At 57.9% G+C, this 12432-nt stretch overlaps 1 protein-coding gene across 2 annotated transcripts in view; it reads left to right on the top strand.

Moving 5' to 3' along the window:
• RPTOR (regulatory associated protein of MTOR complex 1) overlaps nt 1–12432 on the top strand; it is a 342586-nt gene that overhangs the window by 112894 nt on the left and 217260 nt on the right. The window lies entirely within an intron of this gene.

Genomic DNA, 12432 nt, shown 5'->3' with positions numbered 1-12432 from the left:
ACGGTCTGTAGCCCTGTCTGTTTAGAGGGACAGTGAGCCTGTGAGTGTGAAGTCAGTTCACAGTGAGTGAGCACAAAAAAGCCAAGACAGAGGAGGACTCGGGAGGGAGGAGGGTATCGTTGCGTTCCTAGAGTCGTGTCTGTGGGACACCTGGAGTCTGTTCTCTGTCTTCATAAATAAAACCAAATCAGCAGAAAAGGCGGCGCAGTTAACCCTTCAGCTGGGAGGCTGGGAATGCCAGGGCCCTGGGATTCCATGGCCCAGGAGTGGCTGTGGGGAAGCCAGCCGGAGCCGGCACCAGCCTGCGGGCACAGGCTCTTGAGTGTGCCGCTCCTTCTGAGCTGGGTCCGGACGCGCAGCCTCCTGAGGGGTGGGCCAGCGCCACCGGGACTGGGAGAGACTGAGGTAGAGCGGTGGGGACCAGCGGCGCTTTGAGTTGGACCCAATCCCCGGGGCTGTAGTTGGGGGCAGCCAGGCGGCTCTAAGCAGTGCGGGAGATGTGGCGACTCAGGGATGCCTTCGTCTGCTGCTGCGTGCGAAGCCCAGCACCTTTGAAAGTCCTGGCGGTGCTGCTGAGGGGACCTTGGCTTCATGCACTCTGTGGCGTCACGTGATTTACTGTCTGTGGTCAACTTGCGTTTGTCTGCGACTTGGGGGTTACCTTGAGTCTCGACTTTACTTGCTATGGAAAGAGGTTGTTAGGGGCTCCTGGAGGCTCCTAGATAGGTGCACAGATCCCAGCTTCCTCAGAGCGGTGGTCATGCGGGGCCCTGGGCGGAGCACCTGGCACCTGTGGCTGCGCTCACCTGCATACCGGGCCGAGTGCAGTGTGCCGACCATGAGCCTGGGCCAGGCTGACCGCCGCTCTGCAGCTGTGGGGCTTCCTGCCTGGGCTCGATGGCGCTGTGAAGTGAGAATGGTGGTGGAGCCCATCTCCGAGGGTGGTTGCCGGCATTCGGGGGCCGTGGTGAAGCGCTTGCCCTCACTGGAGACGGCGGTTGCCGGCATTCGGGGGCCGTGGTGAAGCGCTCGCCCTCACTGCTGTGTTTGCATTCATGTCCTTCCCATGTAGCGACCATCACTTGTCTCCACCGATGTGCGCTTAGATTTTCCCCTGGATTCAGAAAGAGTTGTTAAAAAATAAAGTCGTGTTTCGGTTATAAACAAAGAGCAAGTCTGAAATTTGAAGTTTTCAGGACTTCAGATTTTATAATTTGGAGCCAAAACTTACTTGCCAGAAAACCAGGCTTGGATGACATGAGGCTATTTGTAGACTCTTCCAGAAGTTCACCTCGTGTGCTCGTTCATAGGTTTGCCTACAGGAATATTTGTGTTTCTACTCACCCCTCCCGTCTTCCTAAAATGCCAGGTCTCCTGGCCCGAGGGTGTGGGGAGGGTCTGCAGCCCCGCAGGACCCTGCCTTCTCAGAGGAGGGGCAGGTGGACGCCATCCCCGCCCTGGGGCGCCGCGGGTGGACAGTCTCCTTACCCTCTGTCCACTTCAGGACTGGATACTCTGCTGGTTTTTGGGAGTAATGAGGGGCGTCCCTGCCTTTTTCCTTTAATTTCCCAGTGCCCCTGACACGCTTGGTTGGTTTCAGATTTGTCATCACAGGCGTGTTCATGATTCTGAGACTCACAATGATGAGAGCAAGTGGTGATTCTTAAATCAGGTTCACCCAGAACTGAGGTCGACTCTGGGAGTGGTTAGTCAGCGGTCCTTGTTTCCGTGCAAGGCCTGTGTCCTGCTGCTGCTCTGTGAGGACAGGTGCATGGGAGTGGACTCTGGTTAAACTTGACGCTGGCCTAGGAGAGTGAGGCACTGTGTAGGAGGAGTCACTGGAAGATGACCAGCAGCTCTCCTGGTTCCACAGGGAGGACCTGGGCGTGTCACTGCCCGCAGCCGGCCTCACGGCTCAGAGACTGGGGTCTGGCCGTGGTGCCGTGCACAGGTTTCTGCTCCGTGCTCTGCACTTCCCTGGGGGAGCAGGTCGGGATTGGGAAGAGCAGCGGGGAGCAGTGGGAACTCTGTCACGCAGGCCAAATGCAGAGCAGCCATATGGACGGGCATCACTCTTCATCCTGCCTGTGGCCGTTGGAACTGTGGGTCCCGCCTGGGCCACTTCGGTGTCCTGAGAAGAACAGAGGCCCCAGGAGGTGCAGGTCTTGTTGCCTGTTGGGGCAGAGCATGGGGCAGACTTCCCGGCTCCTGGGGCGGTGGTCTGGTTTTGATAGTCAGGTTCAGGCAGCTGTTGAAAACCCGAATGCGCAGACAGACTTGGCCTCCACCCTGGCGGTCAGGCAGCTGCTGACTGTTCAGCAGGGAGCCGGGTGCTGCACCGGGATGCCTTCTTGTGGTGGTTTACTGCGATGGGAGCTTGTGTTGATAGAAAACAAGCGTTTTGTCTCCTTGCAGTAAGTGCACCTCTTTCCGCCACTTTGACGTCTGCCTTTGCGCTGTGCTCTTGGGCACCTAGAAGCCCTGTGCTTCTGAAGCTGCCGTGCCTTTTCTGCGCAGCTAGCAGGGCGTGGGGGGGTGACCTGCAGCAGCCTGGTGGCGCGCGGACCGGGCTCCCAGGCTCGCTCTGGGGACCGCAGATTTCCTTTCAGAGGGTTTGGCCTTCCTAACGCATCTCAGTGGCTTCTCGCTGGCCACGGAACAAAGTCCAGACCCTTCAAGTGGGTTGAAAGTCACTTTTGATCTGGGCCCGCTCTCCACCCCAGCCGACTTCCAGCGCTGCCGCGCGCGCGACCTCTCCCCCAACTTCTGTGGGGGGTTTCTTTGCTCTGCCCCTGGAACTGTATGCGTGCCGCAGTCTCATCTTTGATGTATTTTCTTGGGAAGCTGTGCCTGAATCCATAATCCTGACCACCTCAGAGAAGAATGATGGCAGAATAAACGCTAGGAAAGGTGCCTCCCTTTGCTCTCCCGTGGAGTGCTCTTTCTGCCGTGGACGTATTATTCTGTTAGATGCGGTGTCCTGTGGTGGCGTCCTGTGGTTCATCAGTCCCAGGCAGTCGGCGAGGTGGTGGCGTCCTGGTGTCCTGCTTCCCAGCATCCCCTCCAGTGCAGTACAGAACCAGACGGGGAAAAGTGAATTTCACAGACGCCACGCTCTCAGCGTAAGGCCTCACGTGCCTGAACCCGGAAAGAAGTGAGAAGAGGAAACCCACACCGTTGGCACAGAGTCCCTAACCCGCTGCCAGCCTCGTGGGAGTCGACCGAGGGCTGCACTGGCGACGAGATGAGGGGGCTCTGCAGGGCCTGGTGCTGGTGAGAGCCAGGGCCTGAAACACTCAGCCCAGTGTGGGCTTGAAATGGGTGAAGCCGGTGTGCAGCAGAGCCGAGTGCGGGTCCCACGCAGGGGCCTCAGGGCTGGGTGCAGGTCGGAGAGGAAGCGACCAGAAGCAAGGAGAGGGCCCTTGGTGTGTCGGTCATGAGAGGAAGGAGAACCAGAAGGGGAAAGGGGTAATACAAGAACCAGAATCCTGGGGCGCACACAGCCCAGGCAGGGCCTGGCCTCCTGTGCCAGGTGGGCTGGCTGGGACAGAGCCACACCCGTCCACTTACAGAGGCGTGCTGTCTGCCGCTTTTGCGCCTCAATGGAACCTTAGTTAAGAACGTGCAAAATTATCTGGGTTAAGCTTAGGAAAACACTTCTGAAAACCACAGAAGTTGAATCGGTGGACAGCCGCCCACTGCTGAGCGTGGTGGCCTGGGCTCCGTAAATGCTTCTGTTTCCATGAAGCTTAGGGCGTCTCGCAGCCCAGTGGAGATCCAGCGTGGGAAAGACGTGCAGGCACGCAAGCCGGGAAGCACCGGAAAAACACAAACCTCAGGAGTGGCCAGCCTGCCAGTCGGCGAAATACGGTGCAGCTCCCGTCCTCCAAACAGCCTGGGGCCGGCTCGCCAAGAGAGAGTTAACATCCTAGAAAATAGGCCAGAGTACTTAAGGGACGTTAGCACGTCATTAACATGGCCTCAGCGGAGGCAAAGATGGACTTTCAATAAAGTTTTGAAAAGATTTATTTATTTATTTATTTATTTATTTGAAAGGTGAGACTAGAGAGAGAGCGCGCGCGAGAGAGCGCTTCCATCCACCAGTTCACTCCCCAAATGGCACGAAAGCCAGTGCAGGGCCAGGCCGAGGCCAGGAGCCAGGAGCTTCTTCTGGGTCTTCCACGCAGGTGCTGGGCCCAAGGACGTGGCCCATCTTCCGTTGCTTTCCCAGATGCAGTAGCAGGGAGCTGGATCAGAGTTGGTGCAGCGGGCACCCCAGCTGCTCCCATAAGGGATGCTGGAGTTGCAGGCTGTGGCTTAACCTGCTACAGCACCACATCAGCCCGAAAGACGGGGCTTCCAGGTAGATGGTGCTGAGAAGCTGGGCGGCCATTTGGAAGAAGCTGAAATTAGATCCACTCCTCGTGCCTTATAGAACAAGCCAGACATGGATGAGGATGCTGAGTGAACTGTGAGATCTGGCACAGACGCCAGGAGAATCCAGGTGAACCTGTCCCGCCAAGGCCTGCTGGCTGCAGAGTGGGAGGAGATGCTGTGTATGCCACAGCACAGGGCCAGTGCCAGGTCAAGAAGTGGTAAAAGGAAGAAGATACGAATGGACAACTTACACTCGCACGAAAGCTATGGAGATGGTACTTAGAGTAGAGAAATGTGGCTGCTCCTAACAAGAACTGCAGACGTGACGTGGCATGGGACGGCCGTCTTCACTGACCAGGTGCCGCACACTCTGCTGGCGAGGCTGTGGGGTGGCACCGCCTTCCGCAGGGAAGCTGAGGACCCGGCTGTGCAGTCACGCGTTCACCGCTCGGCCTGGCAGCGGGCCCTGAAGACACTCCTCCGAAGTACTGCAGGACGCAGGCGCCGTCAGCCTCGGCGGGAGACTCCGACAGACGCTGGGATCAATCTTGGGAGAGATGTTGGGAAAGGATGTTGAGAAACGTGACAGTCAGATAGTTTGAATTTTCTTCCCTGAAGCTGCTTGTTAATTGTAACGGGATAAATAGTGCCTTGTTCAGTTAGAAACCTGGCCAGCTCCCCCTGAAGTCATCAGAATTATCCTCAGCAGGAGCGAGATACGCTGCCCTTTGGTGCGGACTCCAAGGAGACGCAGCAGTTCTGAGACCTCCCGTCCGAAGTTGTCATCTGACAGTTGAGGGGAGCCCAGACAGGAGCCGACCGCAGCCCAGAGCGGAGGAGGCTGGGAGGCTGGACGTCTGGACACCGTGGCCGGTCCTGTGTGGATTCAGGCAGGAAGTGCCAGCCTGCTGGTGGGGGTGGGATTCCATGAGGTCTGCAGAGGTGTTGACCGTTCAGTGCCGCTGAAGGTGTCCTGGTTTTGATGATTGTTCTGTTGTTGCTGCTGTTAGGGACCTGGGCAAAAGGTAGGAATTTTGTGCTAGTTTCACAGTGTTTCCGAGTATCTAAAATTATTTCATAATAAGAAGAAAGAAACAAAGAAGCAGGGGTAGGGGACTCTGGCTCCTGGCTCCAGCTTCCTGCCAGTGTAGACGCTTGGAGGCAGCGCTTGGCTCTAGTGACCAGGTTCCTGCCACCGCCACGGGAGACCTGGATGGCGCTGTAGGCTCCTGGCTTCAGCCCTGCCCAGCCCTGGCTTTGCAGGAACTGTGTCTCACCCTGACTCTTCCTCTCAGGTCAATAAACAAGGAAGAAAAAGAAGTAGGAGTTACGTCTGCCGTGTCCTATACAGTGCCTGGCACGTGCTGGATTCTCATTGCTGTCTTCTGCCTCGAGACACGCATGCCCCAGACACACACAGGCAGCACACACCACGCTCCACACACAAGATGGGAACTGTGTCTCACCCTGACTCTTCCTCTCAGGTCAATAAACAAGGAAGAAAAAGAAGTAGGAGTTATGTCTGCCGTGTCCTATATAGTGCCTGGCACGTGCTGGATTCTCATTGCTGTCTTCTGCCTCGAGACACGCATGCCCCAGACACACACAGGCAGCACACACCACGCTCCACACACAAGCAGCACACACACAGGCAACATGCACACACGCTCCAGAAAGAAGACACACAGTGCAGACACACACACGCTCCAGACAGAGGACACACACTGCAGACACACACGCTGCAGACACACGTTCTAGATACACACTCAACATACACACACTGCAGACACGCATTCCCCAGACACACACAAGTGGCATATACACACACAGTCAACATACACTGCAGACGCACACGCTGCAGACACACATGCCCCAGACACACACACTCAACATACACACACTGCACACACGCTCCAGACAGAGGACACACACTGCAGACACACATGCCCCAGACACACACAGGCAGCACACACCACGCTCCACACACAAGCAGCACACACATAGGCAACATGCACACACGCCCCAGAGAGAAGACACACACTGCAGACACACACATGCTCCAGAGGACACACACTGCAGACACACACGCTGCAGACACACATGTTCTAGATACACACTCAACATACACACACTGCAGACACACATGCCCCAGACACACAAGCGGCATACACACACACAGTCAACACACACTGCAGACACACACGCTGCAGACACGCATGCCTCAGACACACACTCAACATACACACACTGCAGACACACATGCCCCAGACACACAAGCGGCATACACACACACAGTCAACACACACTGCAGACACACATGCTGCAGACACGCATGTCCCAGACACACACAAGCGGCATGCACACGCTGCAGACACACATGCCCCAGACACACACAAGCGGCATACACACAGTCAACACACACTGCAGACACACACGCTGCAGACACGCATGCCCCAGACACACACTCAACATACACACGCTGCAGACACACACGCTCCAGCCATGCACACACCAGACACATGCGTTCCCTACAGATAACGTGGTCCAGACACACGCTATTTTGGGTTAATGGCTGGGATCCCAGAGCCATGGATTTGGATCGCCGGCGATCCGGGGTGGCGCTGGCCTCCTGACTCCTCCCCCTCGTGGGCGGAGCCTGCGGAGACGCTTTCCCTGCCACTGCCGCCCCGCGCCCCGCTGCCAGGCGGGTGGCTTGTTGCTGAGTCCGGCGCGGGCCGTTCCTCTCGCAGGTCACGGACGCGCCTCTGCGTTTGCTGGTCGTGCACGCTGCCCTTACTGTGCCGCGCGGCGGTTGGACATCCTGTGGACCGCCCACGGGCAGGAGCAGGCGCTCACTCTCCCCGAGGGCAGGCTCCGGCCCCGCGCTGCCCACTCTGTACTCCCCGCCTCAGGGAACAGGCCTCGGGGTGGTGGTTCATGGTTTCATTGTGAGTTTTTCTTCTCTTTTTAGTAGACCTTTTCTAGACCCACCTCGAATGCACTCAGAATTAAGGATTTTTTCTCTTCATTTCTCTTAATTTCTGAGCCTCCTTTCATTGTGGTGGAAAAGGCAGACCGTGGAGAAGTGAGTCATGAATCCTTGGAAGCACCAGGAATGGACGGGCCTGGGTCTGGAGCCTGCGCGGCTGCGGCAGGCGGAGCTCGGCAGCGCCCCCTCCTCACGCGTGTGTGTGTGTGTGTGTGTGTGTGTGTGTGTGCGTGCGCGCGTGCGCGCGCGGCCGTGTCAGGTGGAGCTCGGCAGCGCCCCCTCCTCACGTGTGAGTGCGCGGCCGTGTTGGGTGGAGCTCGGCAGCGCCCCCTCCTCACGCCGGCCGCTTGCACGGCCTGCCCTTCACGGGTGCTGAGCGTGACTCCTGGACCTCTGCCTGGTTCAGAACAGGTTTTGGGTCCCTGGGAGGCTGCTGATTGTGCCCTTGGCGAATGACCAGAAACACCAGGGGGTTCCGGTCCCAGCTCCCACTCCGCACCCGGGGGGAGGGGCGGCTCCTCTCTTTTGAGTCGGGATCGTGGCAGTGCCCCGTGACTTCTTAAGGCGGCCCTCGCACAGTACTCCAGGTGGGAGGCCCAGCAGGCCGTGGGTGAGCACCTCCCCTGCCTGGCCTAGCACGGTGCTTGTCGGACGTGGCTTGGCCTCAGCTGACTGACAGTGAGGTCTGTAGAAGGATGTGCCACGCTGTGACTCCCAGGTGGATTTCGGTTGAAGCAGGACAGTGCCTACAAAACACAGGGCCTTAGTTCCCACTTTTTTGGATAAATTGTTAGATTGATCGGTGAATAACAGTTCCATGCTGTATGCTGTATCCAAGGGGATTAATTACTGACGTACGAGAAGTGCGGTTCCCCTGTGCGTGTGGTCTCGCTGAGCCACTCGTCCATGCGCGGAGTCCTGTGTTGCGCACACGTGCTGAGATCCCGTCAGCCCCTGCCCTTCGCCGGTTCCGCCCTCCTGTAAACCCCCCCAGTGGACTGGAAGCGGCTTTCCCTGTGTCCGCCTGGCATTCTTTTTCTGCCATGATTTCCGCATCACTGTGGCGCCGTAGGAAGGACAGGAGAGAGGACTGGCGCCGCTCAGTTTCAGAGCCACGTGGGCCGGTGGCTGGTCAGCGGTGACGCAGGGGTGGCTTGGAGGTGCCCTCTATTCTAGCACCTGCCACGTGTTCCGCGGGCACCTGTTAGTGTCACTCAGTAAGAGGTGAGTAATTCCTTTTATTTTCCGATTCAGATCAGTGGCTCCTTAGGACAGGCACGTGTCTCAGAGCTGCCCCAACTGTGCCTGCAGTGCTGTGTCGTCTGGGCCCGAGGCTCCACGCTGCTCAGGCGCCGGCTCCTGGCGTTTCGCGCCTCCCCGCCAGGGCGTGTGCTTTTCACATTCACGTTCTCAGCGCCAGTGTTTTCCCAAGGCAGCGGGGTGCGGCGGGTCGTCTCTGCTTAGGCACCATCAGAGAGCCGCTGGTCCCCGGGGCGAAGGCCAGCAGCACGCGTGCTGTGAGTGGATTGTGTGTGTGTGTGTGGCATTCCAGTTCTGGAGACCAGCACACAGATGTGTGTGGCTACCTGTGTGAGTTTGAACTCGTTTTGTTGACTGTTGGTTACGTAGATTATGCAGGGAAAAAGGTGATTATGGTCTTGGACTCTGAACAACGAGGGAGGGAGAGGGCGTTTGCCTACGTAGTGTCAGGGACTGAGAGTGCCGTGTCTGCTGGGGGGAGCCCGTCAGTCACCGAGAACCGGGCAGTAGGCACAGAGATGGCTCAACGTCGGTGCCCAGAACCCGAGAGTCCCTCAAGTGGCCGAGGACCAGACGTGGCCAGGGTTCTGGGAGGAAGAGCTTACCCTGGATTGCCTGGTGGTCACGGGTCTCCATGTGAGCAGGCAGCAGAGGAGCTCTGAGTGTGACGTGAGCGTGGAGGTGTCGCTGCGAGGGACGTGGCCACAAGCCACGGACACTGCGGTGGCCAGCAGCCACCAAAAGAGAGGTACGAGTTTTCTCTCAGAGCCCCCAGAGGGCGTGTGGTCCTTAAATATACTGATTTTGGATCTGTAGCCTGCACTTTGTTAGAGAATCAGCTTCTGCTGCTGTGAGCCCCAGGTTGGTTGGCACTGGCTGCGGTAGCCCCAGGACCAGCGCGCCCGTGGTCGACCCGCCTGCCTTTCTGGAGAGCGCAGCTCGAAGTCTGCCCTCTGCTCCAGCCTCTGGATCCACTGATAAAAGCCACTGGTTATTTGGTGACCTGTGCGAGGAAAGCAGGATTTTGGATCCCTCTGTGTTCTCAGTTTGAACCGTAATTCACTTCCTTCCGCCTTCGGCAGGTCCTCGGGGCGCGTCACCCTCGGACCTGGCACTGTGGCGGGCGGCTGACCGCTGGAAGGTGTTGCCGGGCGAGCTCCGTTAGGACGGCCCAGCTGGCTTCACCACGTGTGTTGGCACAGCTGAGCTGTTAACTGCAGGGACATGGTTTTCAATTTAGGAGTTGAGAAATTTGTTGTCCAGAACAAACTTCCTTTGTTGGGTCTTCCGAATCTGCGCCTGCTCTGGTACTCCCTGTCCGTGCCCTCGCCATCTCCCTAGCAGTGTGGGAGTGGCCCCAGTGTCTCCCACATTCCCCCCACTCTTAAGTCCCGTGGCTTCCCCTCCTAAATCCATCTCCCTCTGTTTGACCCCGGCCTGTCAGTGGGTTCGCCGTCCTCACCTGTCTTCCGGGTACTGACATAGCCCTGCTCCCTGCAGCCCCTCCCACGCAGGCTCTGCACCCTGGACAGCTCACTCTGCCCGGAGGGTTGCCTGGACACTGTGGGAAAGTGTAGATTCTTGCTTGAAGAAGAATGGTTACTCTTTGCACACCGTTCATTCATTTGTTCGTTTTTCATATGGAAAACAGATTTCTCACACCCCTCTGTGCTCCAGGACGGCTCAGGGCTGGGCTGGGACTGACGGGGGCCTGGGTGAGGTCAGGAAGCCGAGGGCCCTGCAGAGCCCTGATGGCCTGCTTCTTCAGCTGTGCTCTCTCTGCCCCTTGCTTCTCCAAGCAAGGGGACAGCAGCAGGAGACCCAGCCGCGGTGGCCTCTCTCACGCCGTGGACTGCGTGCACCAGCACGCGGTGCAGAGCCCGAGGAGGCACTCCGAGGGCTCGTCTGTGCTGCAGGCAGTGCGTGGTGGACGCAGTCTTACGTGTGCCGGTATATGACGACGGTTGAGAAAAATGCCTCTGTGTGTTTAAAATTGATGAATTCACCTTATTTGAAAGGTCGAGAGGGAGAGAAGGGGCAGAGCTTCCGTCTGCTGGTCTATTCGCTGATACCTGCAGTAGCTGGGGCTGGGCCGGGCCGCAGCCAGGAGCCCGGGGTTCAGTGCGGGCTGCCCACGAAGGCGGCAGGGAGCCCTCCTGCCCCGTCACCTGCGGCCCTGAGTGACTGCATTAACAGGTGGCTGGAGCGGGTGAAGCTGGGCTCGACCCTGGGCACTCTGGAATGTGCGTGTTCCAAGCTGTGTCTTGACCGCGGACGTGTGTGGTTCTTAACCTGCTGATACTATAGCTCTGTCTTGAAGGCACACCATTTACAACAGAAACCGCCTGAACAAGATGCATTCGTTTGTGACTGCAAAAGGTTAGAAGCCATTTTAACGCGTAGCAGACACCAGACTGCTCTCCAGGGGGCAAGGCCCAGTGCCTGACACGGCTGAGTCCCAGGTCGCACTGTCCTGGGAAAAGCAGAGTACGAGGAGCGCTGCCTTGTAAGTGAAAAAGACCAGCAAGAACGAAGAGAAGCACGCATCTCCGTGACTTTAAAGACAACACGCAGGGCACATGGACGCGGAGCTCTGTAACCGCATAGTTTGCACTTCGCACTGTGGAGCCCGTCGGTATTTTGCGTACGCAGAAAAAAAGAAGCCACTGAGAACTGGAGTTGCCGACATCAGGAACACCACCAAAGAGCGTGGGCCGGAGCTGGGCCCTGCGCGCCTCAGCCGTGAGCAGCTGCGCGTCCCTGGTGCAGTGCCTGCTCTCCCGCAGGGGCCGGGTGGTGGCTCCAGAACCTCGCGCTGTGTGCCGTGGCCCAGGCGTGGAGCCAGCAGAGCGAGGCCAGTGCGAGTGGACCGTGGTGGCTGCCCCCGCGGCAGGCCCGGGCTCCTGGCCCCGTCTCCAGCAGGAGGGCCGGGAAGATGTCCACAGGCTGGGCCTCGCACGTGGGGCCGCTGGGCCTCGTGCCAGAGCGTGAGGACGTGCTCCAGACTGAAACCAGTGCGGCACGGCAGCGAGCCCGAAGCAGTGCGGCACCCAGGTCCCGGCTGCTCGCAGAGGACACCGAGAGATTTTGATTCTCGAATGATATAAAGGATTGAACAATGAGTGTGAAGAGAAAGGCTACCCTGAAGCTTACTGAGAGAAACAGGCCTGCCGGCCCCTGGTTTACTTCCCGAATGCCTACCATGGGCAGCTGGGATTAGGAGCTGAGTCCAGGTTTCTGGTGTCGGTGGCAGGAATTCAGTAATCGGAGCCATTACCTGCCACTTTCCATGGTCTACACTGGCAGGAACCTGGGGTCTGGAGCTGGAGCCAGCAGTCAAACCCAGGCACTCTAGTGTGGGCTGCGGGTGTCTTAGCCGCCAGGCCAAATACACACTCCACGCAGTGTGAGGGTTCTACCAAGTTTTATTTATTCTTATGTTTTTGAAAGGAAGAGTGATGGGGGAGGGGGGAGACAGACATTGAGATTGAGAGATTGAGATCTTCCATCCCTGAATCATTCCTCAAATGCGCAAAGCAGTCTGGGCGGGGGTTGGCCAAAGCCAGGAGCCCAGAACTCAATGCTGGTATCCCGTGTGGGAACAGGGACCCAAGTGTTCGAGCCATCCCGTGCTGCCTTCCAGGGTGTGTATTAGCAGGAAGCTGTGTCTGAAGCAGAGCAAGGCCTGGACCGGGACTCCGAGAGCGGATGTGGGAGTTACTGCTGTGCCAATGCCTGCCCTCCCAGTGTGGTTGTAATTTGCATTATTGTTGCTGTAAGTGAAGGTGAATCCTCTTGTGTATTTA

Source organism: Oryctolagus cuniculus, chromosome 17 (genome assembly GCF_051225735.1).
Source record: "Oryctolagus cuniculus isolate XC-2025 breed Fujian yellow rabbit chromosome 17, ASM5122573v1, whole genome shotgun sequence".
Lineage (NCBI taxonomy): Eukaryota > Metazoa > Chordata > Mammalia > Lagomorpha > Leporidae > Oryctolagus > Oryctolagus cuniculus.
The sequence above is the reverse complement of the archived record's forward strand: the minus strand, read 5'-3'. Positions and strand labels throughout refer to the sequence as shown.